This window comes from Haemaphysalis longicornis, unplaced genomic scaffold (genome assembly GCF_048455015.1).
Source record: "Haemaphysalis longicornis isolate Haplotype H1 unplaced genomic scaffold, Haemaphysalis longicornis Haplotype H1 scaffold_1, whole genome shotgun sequence".
Taxonomy (NCBI): domain Eukaryota; kingdom Metazoa; phylum Arthropoda; class Arachnida; order Ixodida; family Ixodidae; genus Haemaphysalis; species Haemaphysalis longicornis.
Genome location: NW_027526203.1, coordinates 293,894,745 through 293,910,539, shown reverse-complemented (window position 1 = coordinate 293,910,539; position 15,795 = coordinate 293,894,745). Strand labels below are relative to the sequence as shown.

The 15,795-nt window shown below is 50.4% G+C and overlaps 1 pseudogene across 1 annotated transcript in view; it reads left to right on the top strand.

The window, feature by feature from the left end:
* LOC144148249 (protein SLC31A2-like) overlaps nucleotides 1-15,795 on the top strand; it is a 39,575-nt pseudogene that overhangs the window by 22,753 nt on the left and 1,027 nt on the right. The gene's annotated exons all lie outside the window — the stretch shown is intronic.

The following is a 15,795-nucleotide window of genomic DNA, read 5'->3' as shown; positions in this document are numbered from 1 at the left end:
CTTATAAGAGACATCTTATATAAGAGACAGAAACTGCTCCCCGGTTCGTGTCTCTTATAAAGGGGTTCAACTGTAGTAGCCACTTTATTTAACATTGGGTTCCGGGTAGGGGGGTGGCAGATGCCCAAAGGGCCCCCGCGCCGTCCAGGGCTCTGGCCGTGGCGGTTTCTTGGGTTGTCAGGTCAGAGATCCCCAGAGCCTGCTCCCCGTGAGAGGGAGAGAGAAAAGTGGGGAAGGGGTCGCGCGGACCAAGGTGGTGTTGGTCCAGCGTGGCTCATGAGGGGCAGTGAGGGGCGACGAATTAGTGCGGGTGGGTGTGCACAAGGAGAGTGCGGTGTGGGTTTGTGAGAGCTGCCGCGTGTGCGCTGCCAGCGGAGTACGTGAAGGGTTCGGGGGAGGTAGGTTCCTGCACGGAGGAGGCGGTAATGCGCACCCTCAATTTTCGATCGGAGAAAATAGGCGAACGCCACGTTTTGCTGAGCGATGTCACGTCGCTCTCTTGAAGACAGCTGCTGTAATGGCTGCTGTACAGCAAGCACGGCGCCTGTTATCAGTTGCCTTCGACGCTGCGGCGCGTGGGGCTTGACCTTCGAATAACCATTCGCGCAGCTCGGGAGTGCCGCGCGTAGTTATCTCGGTTGGCGGTTCTAAGTAGTTTTTTTTTTGCACGGTAAACCACGTGTAGGTAAAGGCCTCACTAAATAAGCTACGCTCTAGTGGCTCCAACCTCACCATACTCGGCGATCACTGTGCGCCAAATTTGCCTTTTCGTGGTTACTTTTTTCAGTTATCTGCATCCACTTGCGCCTAGTTCATTTTCGTCTGCTATGTGCACTTGCTCGATCTGTCGCCTTTGTTGTTTCATTCTTTTTCTAGGGTCATTGCACATAGTCTTTGTTAACTCATAGGTGGTGAGACTGCATTTAAGTTTCAGAGCGAAAGCACTACTACTCCACATCTTTCAAGGTTGTTCATCGCGTCGCAATGAATTACCTTCAGCTGCTAACGCGCAAGCTGTGCCTTATCGCTTCGCTTGCCCACAGAACAGGGAGGCTTGCCCGGAGCTTCGCCGCTGCGGTACCACGTGACTAGCCGAGGATGAAACGACTGCTGTGTTTGCGGTTCAGGGTCGAGCTAACCACGTTACTAGGCGAGGGTGTAATGGTTGATATTGAATACACTGCGCTGACTCAGTTTACAGGAATTAAAGGGGCCCTGAGATGGATTTCAAAGTATTTTTGTTTGTGTCAGAAAACTACTCTGTAGTTCTTGTAGAAACAAGTCCAAAAATAGTAAGCATATTCACTCACGCTAACAAAAGTTATTACCCCGACGAGACAGAACTATTTGTTGGCTCGGCGGCTTGCGATGACGACATAGTCCGACCTCGTCCGAGGCGAAGCACTCATCGCGGAATGTCCGCGATTTTTGACGGCGGCGGTCGTTGGTTTACAGCGTCGCCGTTACCATGGTTACTTCAGCGAGTGGGTCGCACATGAGACGACGACGCCCTTTTTTTTAAGCTACCTTTTCAGTCCTTGCGGACTTTGAGCAGGATGTACTGGTGATTGCGGAAGTCGACCTTGCATGCGCGAGAGTTTCCGTGAACGGTAACTTATTTTTACCGTCGCTACATAACGATACAGCGGCTAGAATTTCTATCGACTGTAATAGCGACCTCCCTGCGCCGGCGAAATGTACGCTCGCGTCTCGATTAGATTATAGTAAAGTTCCCAGAGAACGCCCTCCCCCGAAACATCGCCCACCTCTTTTTACGGGTAAAATATTCAATTTACTGAAAGACGCGCCCACCCCGTAAAATCTATGGCTTTAGCGCCGATGAGTGAACAAAACAAACCCGAATTATCTCTTCATGCGTAGATGCGGTCACTTATTCGTCCTTTCCGCGCTTGACCCGGAAGTTCGCCAGGCTCGAATTTTTTCTTGACACCTCCGCAGTTTTGGCTAGCGGTGCCGCCACCTTTTCGTAGTTTTTCGCATCTGACCCGAAAGTTCGCCCATCTCGTATTTTTCGCTTGATATCACTGGTGGTCGTTCTTTCGGAACTTTACAGCACAGTAAATGCACTGCGCTCGGCGCTTTATGCAAGCAATCTTAGTTGATATTGTTTACTACATTCTTGCTAAATGATTATCTGGAGCACGATAAATGACAATTTTTTTCAGAATGAGCGAGCAAACTCTCCGCCCCTACTCCAGCCTCCCACGCTTCCAATGGTTCAGATGCCTTTATGAACTAGCATAGCTCTTTTATGCTTTTAAAATCGTGTTGGGCAAGGTAATATAGGTAACTGCGGAATCATTACAATATATATTACTCATTTTATATCGAAATATTTCCGCGGAGGCGTGAATTCTGGTTAATGCAATACTTGGTCCTAATTGTTCCCTCTAGATGGCGGCGTCAACGTCATGTTTTCTATTTTTTAAGCTCTACAGCAGAAGTATACGGCTCTTTTAAAAGAAAATTATTGTATTGTGAGAGTTTAATCTAAAACGTCCAAGATTACAGCTATTTCAAGCGTAAGCGAACAGTTCTGTGCAACAAACTTTTGTGTCATTTGTTTTGAGACAAATTCGCCAGATGTCGCCACTTAGCAGAACCGGTAAGCCGGAATGTAGAAACCGCAGAGTGCAATCCTTTCGTTTTCAGCGGCAAACGGCTACTCTTGCTTCATTTAACACGGTAAACCGTAAAGCGCGCTAAGGACACTAGGCAACAGGTTCATTCAGAAGGCCGGTGCAGCAAACCACACTTTCCTGCGATCATGACTTGATGGGAAGCAATGAAATGAAACTCTGGCAGGAGTTGTTACGGGATGCGCATGCTCTTGCCCTTGTCGCGACCGGCGCAGAGAATCAGCTGCGACAGCGTTTGGGCTTGAACTGATTTATTCAGCCCGCGTGAGCGCTTTTGAGCGTGCGCCTCGTGATCACGAGCAGTGCCCGGCGTCGTCCAAGCGCTGCGTGATATGGTCCCTAGGTGCGGAGCTCCGCCTTCGTCGTCGGCGCGGCGCTCCCTTGGCGCGCCGTTCGTTACCACCTCATAACTGAAACAACGTCGAGGCTACGCTCGAAACACAGATGGTGCGAAGAATCCTTTCGGGTACAGCGTCCAAGAAAGCAAATGCAAAGAAAACTGATGATACTCTTACACCAGAGACGGAGCGCTGAGCGATCACGCTGCAAGCGTCGTTGCTCCTGCGCTCACTGTATCCTTCCGCCGAGAACGGAGGAGCGTCGAGCCCGGTTTGGCCCGGTGTGTAAGTGCTTTACACTCAGGTATAAAACAAATATGTGCGACTGTGTAAACGCACACACCCACAAAATATGTTTTTTGTAGCTTTCTGATGTTTTTACGCTCGTAAAAAATTGATTAAATCAAGAGCGCACTATTACGTCACGATTAGTTCAAGAAATAGCCGTTGTGCTCCGATACCATCGACCCCCCAAAAACCCCCATCTCAGGGGCCCTTTAAAGAAACCCATGATGCACGCACACTAAAGGGCTGCTTTGCCGGCGCTTGGTTCCTCAGTCTCAACAGCTGGGCCGTCTATGCGTGCCCTTCAGTGCACAAGCACAAGGGTGTATCCAGTCGCCCAGTAGGTATACAGGTAGACGGCAGGGAGCGAAATCTTAAGCAAAGGCAAACTTTCCTGAAACACTCTGTGCAGTCTGTTGTCGCTCGTGATAAATAGGTTTGCAAGTGTTGAACCTGAGCCATATTTTTAAAGCGAAGGTTTTCTCAGTGGGACCGATGGCGTCCTGTAAAAAAACCAATGAATTTCCCCATAGATCAGTTGGTCGAGCGAAAAGCTCAGAGCGGCGGGGAGGAGTCGGCACATGCGCACGAGGTCGCGGGTTCGATTCCCGGCCGCGGCGGCCGCTTTTCTGATGGAGGCGAAAAGCAAAAACGCCCGTGTGTACGAGATTTCGGTGCACGATAAAGATCCCCAGATGGCTAAAATTAATCCGGGGCCCTCCACTACGGCGCGCCTCATCGCCTGCGTTGCGTCGGCGCGTTAAACCCCACAATCAATCAATCAATCAGAGTCGGCACATGCATGTGCCAGCACCTGCGGGACAGCGCTTTCGCGGGGATAGTCGGCGGCTTATCAGCTGAGCGGCCACCGTTGCCGCCGCCACCGCAACCGTCACCGGTCACTTGAGCAGAGCTGACTAAAAACGGTGTCTTGTGCGCAGCACTGAAGGCGGGCTTCGCTGTCGTAAGGTGGAACCCGCGGCATGTGGCAATCAGACGCGCAACTCCTGCGCTACGCGATATACAGGAACTCTACAACAAACCTCCCTCGCACACACTTCGGCGTTTGCGTTGCTTGCTCGGCCCCGATCTACCATATAACATATTTTGCCTGTCTCGGTGACGATCTTGTGCCACGTATATCCCATCGCGTCTTTCTTTTTTTTTTTTTCCCTAAAACATGCAGTTGGTTGGTAACTAAAAATGAGCACACCAAAATGGAAAGGAATTGAGGCGAAAAATAGATTATTTGAACAAAGTGTGATGAGAAGTTACCTTTCACCAGTATTAAAGCAGGTATTGACGGGGAAAAAACGCGAGCAGAGGTCGGCGTGGTCGTGGGTTTGACGAAAAAGAACAAAAATAGGAATAGGTTGCAGTATGCGTTGAATTGATTGACACAGACCAAGTTCCGCATTCAGACAGCGAAACAAACGCCATCGCCCTTAAAACTGAGATATCGAAATCTCGTTGCAATGCGCCCTTTATCAGAGCCAGACAGATAGATCAAACCACGCTCGCCGTTCGCCGCCGAAGCATGTGTTGAGCATTAGAAGTTACCCCTAGCGCGAAGCGCTCAATGCTATCAGCTTTGCCGCTTGAAGCGAAGGAAAAGACAGTGTCGTACACAAGGGTTGGACGCGCACGCCCACATCAGTGTCTCGACACCAGAAGTGCAACGTCAGATGGCGCGCCAATCCACTTTTCCATATACTTCCTCTATATAGCTCCCGGGAGCTATAGGCTCCGTGCGCTGGTATGGTGGCGACACAAGCGCCTGAACAACTAGCGCCATCTACGGCCACTGGAGGCATTTATCGGATGTTGTGGTCGTCGCTTGCGCCCTTCCCCGTACGCCCGACGCCGTGCTACGCTCCGATGACTGATTGCTCAAACCAGCGCGTTCGTTTTAACGTTTTAGAGAGGGGGGAGATATTGGCTCGTTTTCTTTTTTGTCTAAGCAAACCTCAAAACGCGGTCGCCAGCTACACGCCGCAAACGATGTTTACTACGTCCTTGAGGAGCAAGCGAACGCAACGGACCCGTCTGATGTTTCCAGCAATGCCGTTGGGCACATAACAGGCTTGACCCTGGGCTGCGACTTTTACTTAAAGGCGGGTACAGTGAATGGTTATGAGTTCTGTTGTAAACACGTGGCTCACGCATCTCTGCACTTTATTATGAGTTCAGTGAGTCTAAGCGAGGTAGGCGGGGGTGCACGCGCAAGGCCGGGTGCCAAGGCTCGCGTAAGCATGCTGACGCAGTTGCTATGTTCGTCAACTCATAACGGTGAGCACCGGGCAGCTATTGCCAAATTTTAGCGCCGGTATCAACGCCGGTGTTCCAGCTCTGTTCGAATCAGCGAAATGTTAGTCGTATGGAGTTGGCCGCGATATGTGCGTCAAAGCAGCGGCCGAGGCCGCACGGGCAGAAGCTCCGCGCGTACACCTAGGAAAGGGTAAGCAGCGATGAGCACCATAATACAGAACAGGAATAAACGGTACAGATTGCTAAAGCATAAGCAACACGTAATGCTAAAATGCCGGGGAGGCATAAGGTCAGTGACAAAAAAAAAAAGAAAAAAAGAAAACGATTGACACCGTCACTGCTTCAAGATGATTGACGCGTATATTAATGGCCCATTCGTTTAGCTGCGGTGGTTGCCTGTGGGATCACTGCAGTTTTGTGTCAACTGTTACGCTGCGTCATATTCCGTAGCACTCAGGCAAGATTGCTGAGGTGTACGCTGGCGCGCTGAATTGTTACCGATAAAGTTCGCGTTGCCTATGCAAGTTTCGCCGGGCACCGGCTGTCGCAGGTCCCCTCCGAAGTTAATAGCGGGTGCGCACAGAAACAAGATCCTAGAGTATAAACCACATTCACACAAAACAGCAAAACGAACGCTTATGGCCAGAAGTCGATCGGCGTTGTTTACATTGCTCGTCGCACTGCGTGGGTTCATCGCTGTCGCCTTTCCGCTTCATTTCAAGGGAACCGAGATAAACTATTTTTTCGTCAGCCTCCTCGCGACCTTTTTTGAAATGTTGCGGGAGCCGTAGACCCAGCAATATATACAGAAATACGCACTACTAGCTCGACTTTTCCACAACGACTGCGGAATCTCCGCCCGGTACAGCCGCTCCTTCGGGCTGACCAACATCCGATTTCTGACGGCGCCGCTGCTCGGCGGCGCTGCGGTCGCGCTCGAAACACCAGCGCACGGAGCCTATATAGAGGAACTCTACTTTGCCATAGGGTGCCTTGATGCTCGCGCGTTGCTTTGCCATAATTTTAGGGGCCTTACTTTGCGACGCGCTCGCGTGCCCCGGCTTATTTTGTCGCCGGCTGTACATTGATGCTTGTATAGCTAAGAGGCAGATCCGGACCGACCAAGAAGTTGCCATAGGTATGACTGCTGCATTTTATGCCAGCAGTTGTAGGACGCACTGCGAGCAAAGTTGATGATGATGACGGGGGGACACGGGTCTTAGAATCCCGAAATTTGGCCGAAAAATCTTTTTTTTTTAATCGCCGTTTTCGGAAAGTAGAGCTATTTTTCTACCGGCCAGCCAAAACTTCAGAACCAGAAGTACGTATTTGAGCCATAATATCAATTTATAGCATCGACGACCGCTAATATCTGCCAAGATTCGATGCGAAAATAGCATTTTTTCGACGACTCGCTGCTCGCATTCTACTAGCGCTATGGCGTCCATCTTGAACCCGCCGCGCTGTTGAGCCCAAGGAAGCGGGTTCGTTTCCCGGCCGTGCTGATTGTTTGATGGAGGCGAAAAGCGAAAATGCCGGTGTGTTCGAGATTTCAGCGCACGTTAAAGATCCCCAGGCGGTCAAAATTAATCCGGAGTCCTCCACTACGGCACGACTCATCGCCTGTGTAGCGTCGGCGCGTTAAACCCCACAATCAATCAAGCGTCCATTTTGGTCTAATTCGAAAGTGCGTCTTCTCGTTTCCAATTCCCCGACAGAATTGCTTCGTTTCGTCCATTGGTTGCGAGTAAAACCGGGGTAGAAAAAAGACGGAGCGCGCCACCCAGTGGGCTACTGACTGCACGTGACCAACGGGGCGCGACCTGATTGGTTGGGCGTCGTGGGTCGTCTGCTCGGCAGTCTCATTACAGTGCAATCGATGACCGAAAGAACGAACGAGCGGCAGAGCACGAGGACGCGGGTTCGGTTCCCGTCCGCGGCGGCCGCATTTCTGATGGAGGCGAAAAGCAAAAACGCCCGTGTGTAGAGATTTCGGCGCACGTTAAAGATCCCCAGGTGGTCAAAATTAATGCGGAGCCCTCCTCTACGGCGCGCCTCATCGCCTGTGTTGCGTCGGCGCGTTAAACCCGACAATCAATCAAGAACGATCGGTATTAGGAAGCGCCTGGAATACATTTTGCTGCGTTGACGCATAATATCGCGATACCACGCCGGGACGAAGGTAGATTAGTGCACCCGCGGGCTGCCGAGACGACAGCGTTGGTGATATGATTACGCCCGAGGCTGCACTAGGGTGCGTCTATCTTTAGATTAGCAGCAAATAGAAATAAAAGAAAGAATAAGTGGAGGGGGCCGCTTGCCTTATTCATTCTGTTATCAACGATGCCGCAGCGAGTCGGCCCGCATTCCGACGCGCGCTTCCGCGTCGGCAGCTTACCATTTGTAGATGAGCGATTTAAGAATGATAAACGTTTGTACTGTGCACATCGTGCGGCATTGACATGATATATGAGTAGATTAAATCGAAAACATGGTTATCCCGCCTAGCCAAGGGCGTGCACGTTTCCAAAACAGTGTGGTGCACTCCGTTACCAGCCCCTTCGTTGCAACAATTGCGCGCGATGCGAATCGCCTGGAGCCGATTTGCTTGCGAAGCAATCAGCGTTTGCAGCAGTGGTGCACGATCGGCACCTCGGCTCTGGTCGTCGAGAATTGATGGCGCGTAAAACTTAAAGCGACTTTCTGGCCTTGCTTTTGTTCAGTTTTTTTGCCAAGTGCCATCCTCCATTCAGTGTATATATAAAAAAAGTTTTTTTATACGTATTGAGAATATACGTGGCATTTAATGGGCACAGATGGGCTTCAATTATCTGGTTTCGAGCTTTTTGCTACATTGGAGTTCACGATATCAAGGTTTAACTACAACTTTTCCACATGGAAAAAAATGCGAAATATCTCTTTCACAAGATTCGAAGGGACCATTGAAGACAACATTACAACTTTTAAATGGCTTTTTATACCTTAAAGGGGCAGATTTAAAATTGCCTGCTTACTCTAGATAATGCGCAACATAACTGGGAGAGCAGCCCAAGAACAGGCAGTCAAATGTGTGGCCGAGCAGGAATGCTGTTGGTTGAACCGAGTGAAGCTTGGTGGGATACATCAACAGTTGAATAGCGCAGTTGTAGGTTCCATTCTTGTCTCAGACAATACGATTCTCACTCCAGAGATTGTGGAGCGATAATTCTAACAGGTTTAGCTCAAGTGAACATATAATATCGGCAACAAGAGTTTTATGCTCTGAAGCATCGCCTCCTGTATTTTTACAATGCCAAACGCATCGCGCTCTTCCCAGTGGGAGTGACTGGTACGCCTGCAGTGCCCACCTTTCTCAAGGTGGGGCCCCAAGCTGAACCAGGATCACGCAACCGTTACTAGGGTTGCCACCTGGCCGGTTTTGGACCGGCCCGACCGGTTTTTTAAACAGCGGGCCGGTTGCCGGTCCACACTTAAAACCGGCCGTCATTGGCCGGATTTTTGGCCCTTGTGTCGTGATTATGCCCGTTTTGGCGTTTTATAGGCGTAAATTCAACAATTAAGACGATAAATATCTGTCGACAAGCTGCGCCAAGACACGCGAGCAGAGAAATTACGCGGGCGAGCACGCCGCCTGAGATGGAGGGGGACCTAAGGGAGGAACAAAAGAAATGCTGCCGCTGCGGTCAGAAATTGCGGTTACTTTTCAGTGAAACACATACAGAGCAATAGCCAAGCTATCAATCACTTTCACTACAAAGGTTATGTTGATTTCTCTCTAAGAAAACGCTACAATAAATGGCGCTGCATGACAAAAACATGGCATCTTTTTTTCAACACAAATTAAATATTTTAATTACCCCCCCCCCCCCCCCCCCCCCCCCGAAGGGCCGGTTTTAAGGTGGCAACCCTAACCGTAACTAAATTCGAGAGCGGCTTGTGCCTGGTTGCCAAGGCAACCGATGTTTGAGATTGTCAAAGTAATGGCGCTTGCGCCAGCGCTAGAAAGCTCAGAGCCGCGGCGGAGCATGTTTTGCCAACGTTGCCGCTCTCCACCACGCTGAACTGGCCACATGATGACTGAAGTGCCCGTAAGGCTACCGATTGGGGAGTGGCCGGAGTAGGAGGAGAGGGCTTGGTTGGCCGGTACGGGCTGATGCGTTTGGCATCGTAAAAATACAGGAGGCGATGTCTGAAGGCTACGAGCCCCAACCGCTTTACTGCTAAGCAATCTGATATGGCAGCCTTTACATAGTGTTGATTTGATTGATTGTAGGGTTTAACTCGCCGACGCAACACAGGCGATGAGGCGCGCCATAGGGCTCCGGATTAATTTTGACCACCTGGGGATCTTTAAAGGGCTACTGAAGCGCTTTTAAAACCGGGCAAAACTACTTTTTGCAATTATTACATTGGTCAGTTTATGCCTGTAAAGTTTTTTTCGTCATTTTTAGCTTGGGGACAGCGGTATTTGTCGTTAAAGTTGACCCTACGGGGCGCCCACTGCTCCCTGCCACATCGCCGGAAGAGCGAGAAACTAAGCGGCAGCGACCGGAAGTAGCGTCATATTCGGAAGACGGCCAGCGACGTGCGCCGCCGCTTCGCTGTGTCCCAGTTTTCTGGGCGAAGTTCCGAATTAAGCAGGCGTGTAATCTCACTTTATTAATCATCATTGTCTAGAGTTGCTTCCGCGTCGATTTTTAACAGTGATGTCACTGCGTGATTCCCTAAAGCGACTCCTAGATACCAGAGATTTCCTACCCGAGCGCCCGTGGCTACTACATTACCTTCATGAGTAGTCGCGGGGCCGGCCGTGTCATCGACTCGTCGGGTGCTCTGTGCTTCATACGCGAAGCGACGGGCTCAAACAGAGGTACCTCAAGTTCCTGATCCATTATTATAAGGGAATTAGAAAATTTGTGGGACCACAGCGCTCTGGGCTTCCCGAACTTCTTGCTCGTTTTCCCGATCAGCGTTGTTGGCTGTGACGACAGCTTAGCTGAATAGCTAGATTTAAAGAAGAAATCAAGCAAGCTGAAAGCATGAATCGTTTTCTGGCGCAGAAGCGCTCCGCACACTCGCCGGTCGTGCATGCCCGTACCAGTACGGCGCACGAAACGGCTCGCACCACACATGCCGCGGCAGCGACCGCTCCCGCTCTTCGCTGCCGTCCAGAATCAAGGCCGTCGCGAAAAGCAAGGTAAACGTGCAAAAGAGGATGATAGTGTGGTGAAAAATAGTGCTAGGGATTGTCATCCAAGGTGATTTCGAAAGAGGTGATCGAATTTGTATCGCGATGTGGAGCGCCGACCGGTCGCGGAAGCTCGTCGACGGCAGCAAACGAACCTGCCCGAGCACGAGATGCGGCGAGAGGCCGATGGATGGCGTTACCTGCGCGCAAGAATGAGAACAGCACCGATCGCTAGAATGACTATCAACGTAGGAATAAGGTTCCACATGCGAGAAAGGGGATGATAGTGTGGTGAAAAACTGTGTTAAGGATAGTCATTCGCAATTGTGCAGATAGCAGCGACTAACTGTTTAAAAGTTTCCCTTGGTGCTAAGTCTAAAGTTCCCAACATCAGCGGCGATCCGTGCAACCTGAGCCGGCTGGAGCTGTTGGGGAAGGCGTTCTAAAGCTCGTCGGGGACCAGCGTGCTGCGCTTGGGTTCCTCTACCTTTTGGGGGGCGACCAACATTCGGCTCCCCTATTCTAAAACATGCGCATCTGCAGCAATGCCACGTTCCGCAGATCGGCTGAGCAGCGACCCGGTACCAGCACCTCTGCGCGACGCGGCGACCGGCGGCGGCCGCAGTGCCTGTGCGCATTGCCGCCTGTCCAATGTAAAAACAAAGTTCCACATTCGAGGATGGGGATGATGGTGGGTTGAAAAATTGTGCTAGGAATTGTGACTAGCGCTGGTAGTGAAAGCGGCGAACCAGTATCTGCGCAACTTCCCTGCACCCGAGAAACAAGTCGGCCATGAGTCGTCGGGGGAGAACCCCTTTCTAAAGCTCGCCGCGAGCGAACCTGTTGCGTTTATACTACCCTCAGGCTCTCCTATAGACCCTTTGCAAAAAGGCGGACAACACTGAGAATTCAGCGGTGGTAACTCTGGTGGTGAACGCGACGACGCCATTAGAAAGGAAGCAGGTCGTAGCAACGCCGTTGCGGTTGCACGTTTTTGCCCACGGCTTCAACGGCTTCACGAGTCTGTTGCCCCACGACGCGTATGCAGTTACGTGGACGGTGGACGGTAGCTACCCCATAGAAACTCTGTGCTCGCAGCTTTTTCGCTTCCTTTCTAATGGCGGCGCAGCGGGTGCACAGTGTTGCCAGAGTGGCTTGCTGATTTTCCGCCAACGATTTGGCCATTTTGCAAAGGGTCTATTCTAAGGAAAGATTGTGTGAGCCCTCCATTCACCAGAGGACCTTCTAGCCCGTATCCTAACGGGTATTGAATGAGATCTTCAGGCCGAGCGGTCACCGCAGCGCCGGCACTTCTGAATGTGACGTCATCTGCCGCCAGCCAATCGCGAAAGGCAGCCAGGCTACAGGACTTGCCCAGCGCCTGTAGACGATAGTCTGCTGGACGCGCCACTGCTGCTGCTTCACGAAGATTCACGTCGAGGCTCCTCGCTCTTGTTGCTCGCCTACCTATCCCTCTATCACCCCCTTTCTCCTCTCTAATCTTTATATACCCCTCCTCCCCCTCTGCCCCCCGCACTGGGTTGTATCAACACCACCTAGGTGGTGTTGGTTGTATGCAGGTGAGCCCCCAGCTGGGCTCAATAATATCCCCAGTGCATCTCCTTTCCTTTTCTCTTGAACCACTTAGTAGTAGTAGGGCTCTTACCGCGCCCGTGGGCAGGGGTCGTTTTTTTTTTACGCAAAAAGATGGTTTGGGTGTTTTTACACATAAAATAAACATGTTTTTCGCATTCAGCGTCAGGAAAACCATAATGTAATGCCCCCAAACAAAATTTTTTTGAAAAGCTCTTCACCAGCCCTTTAACGTGCGCCGAAATAGCGTACACACGGGTGTTTTTGCTTTTCGCCTCCATCAGAAAAGCAGCCGCCGCGGAGCCTTTACTAGTAGCTTGTTGTGGTGTCATCAGTTACGCAGTGCATTGGTTTAATATTTCCTGCTTGAGCCATTTATAATTGCTTTACTGATTGAGAAAAACCCTGCTATTCTGGATTTCCAACACAACTTGTTTGTGCTGCATGTCCACGTATGTGTGGTTTTCTTCTAACTGCAGGCGCACAGGCTTGTCCCGATAACATCGGTAGGGTGAATGCAGAAAACCCTGTTGATCATTACCACCTCTCCCTGCTTCAAAATTGGCATGCATGTCATACTGACTGACATGACAATCTGTCAACCTCGTGGGTATTGTGTCCGATCAAATGTCCCCTTTCAGTGACATTATTTCTGGACATTGTGTTACTGTGTGCATCACTTCTGAGAAATTTAAACTCTGTTTGATCTGCAGCACTGGCTGGCCATGATAATTCTTAGCTTGCCTATGGCGATTCTTCACAGATGATTATCATGCTGCTTTGCATTTAGACATATGGGGTGCCCAAAAATGATTGATTGATTGTGGGGTTTAACGCACCGACGCAGCGCAGGTGATGAGGCGCGCCGTAGTGGAGGGCTCCAGATTAATTTTGACCACCTGGGGATCTTTACGTGCGCCGAAATCTCTTACACACGGGCGTTTTTGCTTTTTGCCTCCATCAGAAAAGCGGCCGCCACGGCCGGGGATCGAACCGTTGTCCTCGTGCTCAGCAGCACAACGCCTTAGCCACTGAGCCACCGCGGTGGGTTACCCAAAAATGGAAACTTCTTGTCTGTGCCATAGCTTGCCATTAGGTTGGAATGTCAAAGAAATAGTATCATTGCTGTGAGTGGATTCAACTATGTGTGCACATGATGTACCACTTTACATCCTAGGATGATTAATGTATGTTATTTAAAGGGACACTGAAGTAAATTTGTCAAGCTCCCGTTTTTGCTTGCACTGCGTACACTGGCTCAAATTAGCACACTTTTCATCGTTTATCCGGTTGACAAGTTGGTAATTATTTTACAAAGCGCGAAAGAAGAAAAACTACCATGCGCGATTTGTGGCGGCCGCACCAACTAAAGGCTGTGACGACCGGTGGAGACGCACCGTGATTGGACGATATCCAGTGTTAGCATTCAAACAAGTTTCGGTTTCGTTTCTGTAAAATAGCATGCTTGACATCCGACGGCATCGTTGGATGGGCATTCTCGATATCTCAGTAATCGTCGTACCGCGCTTCTGCCATGTTGTTGGCTGTAAAATGCATAAGATAAGCCTCCCAGGACGGCTTCGAATCGTAGCAATCACTAGCCGAGGCCTACGCAGTGGATGAACGCCCTCCACTTCCCCGCAGACGCTCAAATGCCATGCGCTTTTCCCCATATTTGGAGCTTGCCTCACTCATGCCTGTATTGTAAAAAGCGTGTTTGCACCAGGCCAAGGGTCTGTTGATTCTGGCCTGTGCCCACTGCCCGCAAGCCGTCGGTGCTTATGGCCACAGCACGCCAACGAGAACTCGCTAGTGCGTTAGTGTCAGCCTGTGCGCGTTGTGTGAACTAGTTCGTGGAGCAGTGAACGTTACGGCCCAAAAAAAGGTGACCTCAGTACAGAAAACATCGGCCGAAAACGAAGTCAACTTAAAAAAAAAAAGAAAAAAAAAAGAATGTCCCCTTGGGGATTCGAACGCGTGACTTGCAAAACACTTGCAATAATATACCTAACGCTCCAGACCACTCGGCCACGGGCACAGAGCAAGAATAAGATAGGAGGGGAAACGAAGCTTCCTAGCGCGGCCAGATAATGTCACAAGTGCTCGTCAGACGTTAAGCTAGCGGCATATGGCGCGGGCGAAGAAACTGCGCGGCCACCGTGATCGGCATTGCACTGCACAGCCACGGAATGAATTGCGGCCACTATCAGTTCGTCCATCAGGTGCCGCTGCCCTCTCCTTTGCCGTTGCAGCTACGAAGCTTGGCAGTGCGCCTTGGTTTTCATTGACATTATCTGGTCGCTCGCCCGCACTTGCCGCAATGGGCCTTTTCCCCTCCTATATATTCTTGCTCGAGTGGCCACGGGCAAGCGCTTCTGACCTTGGATATATAAGGTAATAATGTATAACCAGTTCACACTTGTATTTAGTTTCAGCATTTCAAGCAGCTTAGGTGACTATATGTTGTATAGTGCTCGTGCAGTAAGCGTCCCCCAAGTTTCCACAATATCTCACGTCTAGCCATTGCATTTCTTAGACGAAAAAGCGTTCCCAGATACGTAGTCGTGCTGCTGACCGCTGTGCTTGTTTGCCCAGCGCAAAAAAGTGCTTCCTGCACCCTAATTTTACGCTGTACCGTAAAAGTATCAGTTGATTTTATTTCCTTAGTACCTGTATTGACTTCGCTGACTCTTCTCCCCCTTCAAGTGGCCTTAGATTTTCCTACTGGCGCATCAGTCAGCGAAGCATCGCATGTGCACTTATGCAACGCTTGTGTGGAGCGACCTTGACTTGGAGCTAGATACAATGTACAAACTAACAAAGTAAAGAAAGGCGCATTCTTCCATTCACAAACGTGTTGTGGCTTAGTTTCAACTGAGCAAGCGAATTGCGACGACCTGTCGGCGGCCGGTGGAATAAACGCTGGGCCGACTGACTCTGTCTGAAGGTTGGCGAGCCGTGCAGTAGCACAGCCAATTGCCAGCTCATCTCCTTCTGACGTCACATGAAAACGCCACAGAAAATGGGCGAGGGTGCAGAGAGGAGGACAGCATTTTCGAATTGATTTTTCTACTAAATAAATTTGCGTAAACACGCTCAGAGTGGCCGAAACAGGGCCTAGGGACTCCGGACTACAATTTGCGCTCATAATCCCGCAATGTTTACAAATCACTTCAGTGTCCCTTGTGTACGAAGCATATCAGTGTACAGCCATAGTCATCTTGAAAAATGTGGGGCCTACATGGATAGTGTTTTTGCTTGAGTCAGTTTACGTATTCTGCTCACTGTTCTACTATAGTCGCTGGCAAAGGTGGGGACCAGGTTAGTTGGTTGCCAAGGGTAACAGCCGCCTTTTCATTGTAGAATTTGGCGCGATTAACTTAAATGGGTGCACCGTGCTTGTGCAAGTTGGAACTCTTGCTCCATATTGCATGGTGGCCACCCATGTCAATGAGGGGAGGAT